This window comes from Hyposmocoma kahamanoa, unplaced genomic scaffold (genome assembly GCF_003589595.1).
Source record: "Hyposmocoma kahamanoa isolate Upper Pololo Valley unplaced genomic scaffold, ASM358959v1 64, whole genome shotgun sequence".
Lineage (NCBI taxonomy): Eukaryota > Metazoa > Arthropoda > Insecta > Lepidoptera > Cosmopterigidae > Hyposmocoma > Hyposmocoma kahamanoa.
The window spans coordinates 20,850,597-20,857,222 of record NW_020653852.1 but is presented as its reverse complement, the minus strand read 5'-3'; the positions used below and the strand labels follow the sequence as shown (position 1 = coordinate 20,857,222).

At 33.9% G+C, this 6,626-nt stretch overlaps 1 pseudogene; it reads right to left on the bottom strand.

Moving 5' to 3' along the window:
* Positions 1–6,305, bottom strand: part of LOC113230703 — a 407,414-nt pseudogene extending 401,109 nt beyond the window's left edge.
* Positions 6,306–6,626: the final 321 nt, after the last annotated feature.

Below are 6,626 nucleotides of genomic sequence, written 5' to 3'. Positions count from 1 at the left end.
TTGGGTCGTAAAAACCTTACACTCCACTGATGTTCACTGGTATTTTCGTATTGTCAATTGAGTACATGAGCCCGGGAAAATCTTAATAGTGCGATGCAGAAATTTTATAACATGTTACTAACGCCATCTAGTTTTAACAAAACCAACTAAACCTGTTTGCTCGCTACATTTTTATCGAAAATTAACTGAATGTTAACTTAGGGGATTATTTTTTATAAAAATATTTCATAATCAAAATAAGATATTCATAAAAAAGAACCTAAACTTAACGCGTGAACAATTACAAACTTAAAACTACAGGAAATAAAGACTAACACAAAGGTATAAATTAGATGATATCAAGTAATTAGAAGACGAGTTGAAGTGATTAAGGAGATGGTAGATACGTAATCTATATAAATTATATTGGGCAACATAAATGTGACCTCCAGATTCCGATGTTAGTAAATCAATGTAGGTTCGACACATTCCAGTCCAATGGTTGTAAAAGGGTGTATTATATTTATAAACGTTCAATACAAAGGATTTTAGGGTGGGCGGGGATTTGGTTTTATGTCGTACACTTAATAAAAAGTGACGTAGTCGAAAAATATTTTTTCCACTGTACCTGTACACCTGTACTTTAATCTATCAATTATAATGCCGTATACCATATTTATCATTAAGGCGCTCTTTTTTAGCTCTGAATCAAAAATTAAATTTATATATAATAAATAAATAATTAAATTGGCCTAAAAGTCAACAACCGGGCCATAAATCTTTAAAAAAAAAAGAAATGATTGGATAAAATTTATGCGGTACTAGGCCAGTTCTATTGGTTTTTAACCGACTTCAAAAAAAGGAGGAGGTTTTCAATTGTTTTTTTTGTATGTATGCTACGCGATAACTCCGCCATTTGTGAACCAATTTTGATGATTCTTTTTTGTTGGAAAGAAGGTACCTAAGATGTGGTGCCATTTAAATTTCAAGAAAATATGCTACCTCTAAGGGTGGCAAACTAGGGAACGAATTATCCCTTCCTCTCCTTTCCATCAGCGGACCACCCGTGCCGGACTGCGTTGCCACAGTTGGACGGTCAGTTCAATACCGTCCCGCACTAAAAAGTTTGGCAATTCGTTTTTATGCCGAACCATCAAATTGTGGAACCAACTCCCGGCGCATGTATTCCCTCCCCTCTATAACATCGGGTCCTTCAAACGTAGTGTGAAGAAGCATTTGGCCAGACCGGCAAAATGATAGTGACGGAGTGAAGATATTTGTGTTTTCCATCCGTTACTCTCATCTCTGGACTGTATTCGCACTTTCCATCAGGCGCGGTGCAGTCATTTTGCCGAGTCACAATAAAAAAATAAAAAAAAGAAAGAAACGAATGGCTTTTAGAGGTCGGTTTTTTTAACCGGAGGTTAGATTACTAAATACATGAAGAGACTGTAGTCCACGTCTAGTCCCGCTATGATGGAGAGGGGAAGGAATCAAATTATGCAATTCCATCGAACATTCTCCGTGATTATATCCTGTAGGTTACAGATAAGGAGGTAACTCTACAGCGGTGTTCAAGGCTCTGCAGCTTCGCCTCTACTAATTCCGAGTCACCTGCAAGCCTCTTGACATGCGTGTCTATTTCATCGTTTACTATAAATAAAGAACAAAAAACATGTTGCACCTTATTGCATATTTTTAATGTGTTACTTTGTACGCTTAAAAGCAAGCAAAGCTGGGGGCTACAGGGAAATCTCCTCCCTAAGAAACATTAGCTCGCACTGGTGAAACCTCCGGAGACAGTGTATTGACAGTGATATTATATAAAAAATACTTATTATTAACCAACTTCAAAACAAGGAGACGATTCTCAATTGGACTATGTTTATTTTGTATGTGTAATAAAAAAATATATCATCCAAAATGAAAAACATTTTTATAAAATTTTACCAATTTCTGCTGTCCCGAATCTTTTCTTTCACTACAATAAACCCATTCTTGTATAAAACTGAGTCTATCAGCATTTAAAAAAAATAGTCAATTTTATTCATTTTGTATAAAACATCACTTTATTAATTTGAACAACTTCTGGTGTCCCGATTTTTTTCGTCCCATACAATGAAATCATCCTTCGATAAGCACTTACGCTTGACAAAAAAATTGACTTCCTAAAGTCTCTGTGCTCTGAGTGGCACTGTAACTGTTATAGATAGACTTGTTCATCCCGTCGCTTGATGTTATAAAAAAAACCCCCGGAGTTTCTCTGACGGACGGTACGAAACGAGGCTATCTCATAGAGAGAGAACCAAGGTCGTCGACATAGTTAGTAGTATTCTTATTCAGCTGCTTATTAGAAGAGGAACTTAAATGTCAAATTCTGACACTTGAAATCGTCATACTGATTAAAATCTACCGCTAATAGATGTACACGTCAAAGTCACGAACGAAAGGGTGCTGCAACGTATTGTTCGAAAACAAAAAGCGTTGACGAACAGCAAAAGAAGGAAACTGGAGTATCTGGGTTTTATACTGAGAAACCCAAAGTACGACCTATTACAAAATAATCCAAGACAAAATACGAAAGAGAGGTGTAGGACGTAGGAGAATATCCTGGCTCAGAAATTTGCGCCAGTGGTTCAATAGGAGGTTCAAAAGTTCATTAGAAAATGGCACGTGAAGAAGAAAGCTACTAGACTACTCTACTCATTCGTAAGGCAGATTCCCTTGAGAAGAATGAGCAAGAAACTCTAGGGATTGCTCTTTGTAAATATACATTTGAATACATTTATCACTATAATATTTAATGTAAACATTTTAGATCCAGACTACCTGCAAGAGCAACACGGCTCATTACCACGAATTTTTTGTCGTCCAAGTACGCAGAAGCTGTATAATTAATATTAAGTATAAGGTTTTCGTTTCGCTATAGTTTTGAACTTCGTAAATGGCAAATTTTGTATATCAATCGGAATCTAATTATAGCGTATACATTGCCCTTTAAATGAATTAGAGACTTTGTGACGACTGTCAAAAGCAGCTAGTTTATTTTTATTTCATTTTCTATTTTTCATAAAAATATTTATATTTTTCTTAACATAAATAATATTTTCATAAATGTACTGTGACGTTAGTGTAAGAATGTTACTTAATGCAATGAACTAAAGATGTAAAACAAATGCAAATAAAGGTTTTATAGTATTCAAATAAGAATTTAAGAAGGGAATCTCAATTATACATTCTTCATTGTAAAGCTATAGTACATTTTCATATTAGCATGCCTAAACTAACTTATTGTAGACCTACCTGGAATTTAGGCATCTTATTGGGGAAATTTCTTTATATTACAGCTTAAAAGGAGATTTTCTATATTTAACAATAAAATAATTAAAAGTTATAAATTAATGATTACCTATATTAAAAAAAATTATGAAACAACTGCAAGGAACTGGCTGTCCTATAATTGATAACCGATGGGAGCGATTTGTTGAGTGGAGATCACAGTTCGGCAAACGCAGTGTAGGACCTCTGACCTCTGACATCTGGTCAGATGAAGTGACGATTTGCGAAAAGCAGTAGATGGACGCGACAAGCCGAGGTACGGGCGAAATAGCGCGCATTGCTAGAGGCCTATGTGCAGCAGTGAACTGCGATAGGCAGATGTTGATGATCAGCTCTGCACTCCTTGTCATAACTAAAGCATTTTTGTAACTTTCGAGATACTGGCACTTATTTTTTTGCTGTTAACAAATATGTCAATTACACTGATTTTGCTTAAGAGCTGTTACTACCTCAGCTGGAATTAAAATTTTTCCCGTACTAATACGTTTCATTTCAAACTGCCTCCGTGGCCGAACGGTTACCATATACCGGTTACCGTATACTGCCATGCAGAGGTCCCAGGTTCGATTCCCGGGTCGGTAGAAATATTTGTATGGCCTACATTTATTTCTCTCGTAAGTTTGGGTGTAATTTGTGGTTGTCTACGTGTGTGTCTATGGCACCCGCGACACAGGGTTTCCCTAGTGCGGAGCTATGTTGAGTGTGTACATCTTAAAAAATTTTGCTTGGGTCGAGCTTCCCTACACTGGCTTTATTTCAGAACTAATTTTTTTTCAAAGGAAATCGAAGCCAGTTGAAAAATGTATAGGTATCGTTTACTATATGTTTTACACTTTGTTCAGTTGATATAAAAAAATATTGGTTTAAGTAAGAAAACCGCCGTATTCAATAGGTACTTACCTATTGAATACGGCGGTTTTCTTGTAAAATTTCGAAGTAAGTTTGTAAGAAGTTATCAGGAATCGTGTTTTCACGCCGCATAGGTACTAATTAGTGTATACCCTCAAATTTTACTATATTTTCCAAATATTATTATGTTATTTGTAATAAGAAGAACATGGCTGTCATAGTGTTTTGATTATTGCTTCACTTTTCATTGTGTACATTTTATACTTTATAACGTTTAGTAGTTAAGGAAATAAATTTTATTATTATTATTATTATGAAATGAAACATTTCTTTGGTATATGTTTTGTCAAACAAACCAAAGTTTACAGGTCCCATCGTCACGATTGACTAAGAGTCGTACTCCAGAACTGTAATCAATGCTCAAGTCAGACTTGAGTGTTGAGTAGAGTTCTGGAATACGACCCTAAGATAGTAAGTCATCAATGTCTTATTAATGCAAACCACCCTATTTTTGACTATAATTACAAAAGTTTCAAATTAAAAAGCGTATTTTTAAATTTCCCAAAGAAACATTCCAATTTAAGCTACACATGTTTTACAATATATTTTGTTTCAACAAAAAAATATATTAAATAAAATAAAAATAAACTGCCCGAAACCTTGGTTTGTTTAAAAAAACACACACAGATTTGAAAAAAATAGTTTCTATTCCTATGTGTAACCATTGCAAAAACCTAACAACTCGATTTTATTATTATTGAATAAACCTAATTTCATTCAACCCCAACATTAAAATTAATAAATTTGTAAAGGATTGAAACACGTCATGCCTTGAGATTGAAATTTAAATTTAAACTCTACGTCTCTAGCCATAAGAATAGAAATCCTACAGTGTGAAGGACGATGTACTCATGATTGTACTATTCACAAAATGTCCTATCACAAGTAAAATCAATTGACAAAAGTGATAAAATCATTTCCTTTTCGAACTTTGTAGTTTTCATAGTACTAAGAATAGAATAAAAAGATTTATCACTATGTCATAACACAATAATGAAGAATAAATAAAATAACGACAAACAACAAATTAGACCTTTTTTTCTTTTTAAAAATTTTTAAAATATATTTTATCGATTGACAATTTCTTTATATTTAAGACACTTTTAAGTAAAATTGCTTCTCAGTCTTGTAAAAAGGTTAGTTTGTAATTAGTTACAAGTTTTCCTTTACTTTATAACAAATTAAAAAGTAACCCAAAAACAAAGAATAAATATAAAACATGTTTAAAAACAAACATTTTTAAATTAACAAATTGGCATTGCGTGCGGCTGTGGCGTACGCTAGATCTCACTTAGCTAAGATAAAGATTAGACTGGTTTTCAGTGGACCTTAACCTGTTTTTAAACTATCTAAGTTACTATAAACTGTTTAAGACAAAACTATCTAGTAAAACGCCTAAATGTGGAAATAAGTCAGTATTAACGTAACTTTTTAAATTTCCCTATTCTAAACTAAGTCGTCGCTATTTACAGCCCAAACAAATATCAAACATTAATTTCATTTGTAGCAATTAATTGTCTGATAACTAAATTAAGCTTCTAACTCTTCCCACTCAGCGTAAACCTGATCGTAAAAGTTTTAATACTCTTAGTAACGAACACGGTTTTTATTTAAGACTTAAACTAGGCGTTTCCGTTGGAATTAAACTTTGAATATGTAAAAGAAATTATTTAAATATTTTAAAAAATACTCGAAACTAGGGTAACTTGGTTGAATTTTTACATTTTAACAATTATTATTATTACTTAGGTTTCTTCAAAAGTTTCTGTGTTTAAATAAACTTTTACGACAAAAGTAAACCAGAAACACAAAAACATCGGAATTTCCGTTGATGTAAGCACAGAATCTACATAATTATTATAAGTTGGTGCTAATAGAAAAACCTTAAAATTAGACTTACGCACTTTTTTAACGCGGGGTCATCGCATTCCAAAATTCAAAAAAATCCACAAACTGTTTTCACAGAACACACACTGGCCACATACACTCGGTACACAGTTTAAAAATCGATCTTTTAATTTTTTCAGCCGGCCGTTTAAAAATAGAACGACACGGACGTGCCTTATGGAAACCGAACGGAGACTGCGGGTTAGAACGGGAGGGCGCCACTGTTCGTCCGCGTATTACAAGACTATTATAACAAGAGCTATGAAATTCAGTTTACGCCTACGACAATAAAAGTATGGAACTTTTTCTCCGGTATCCGCGTTGATTGGTAGTACGGCCCCAGGGTTTTGTGATGACGCAGTTTTTCGATACGTATTTTTCGTGTATGTAAAGTTTTCGGAGAGAAGATGAATGAGGGAACTATGTGACGTGTGAGAAAACAATTTGGAATTATAAAATGAGGCTTTTATAAGCGAAAGAAAGTGGGACTTTTTTGCAATAAGTAGGTACTG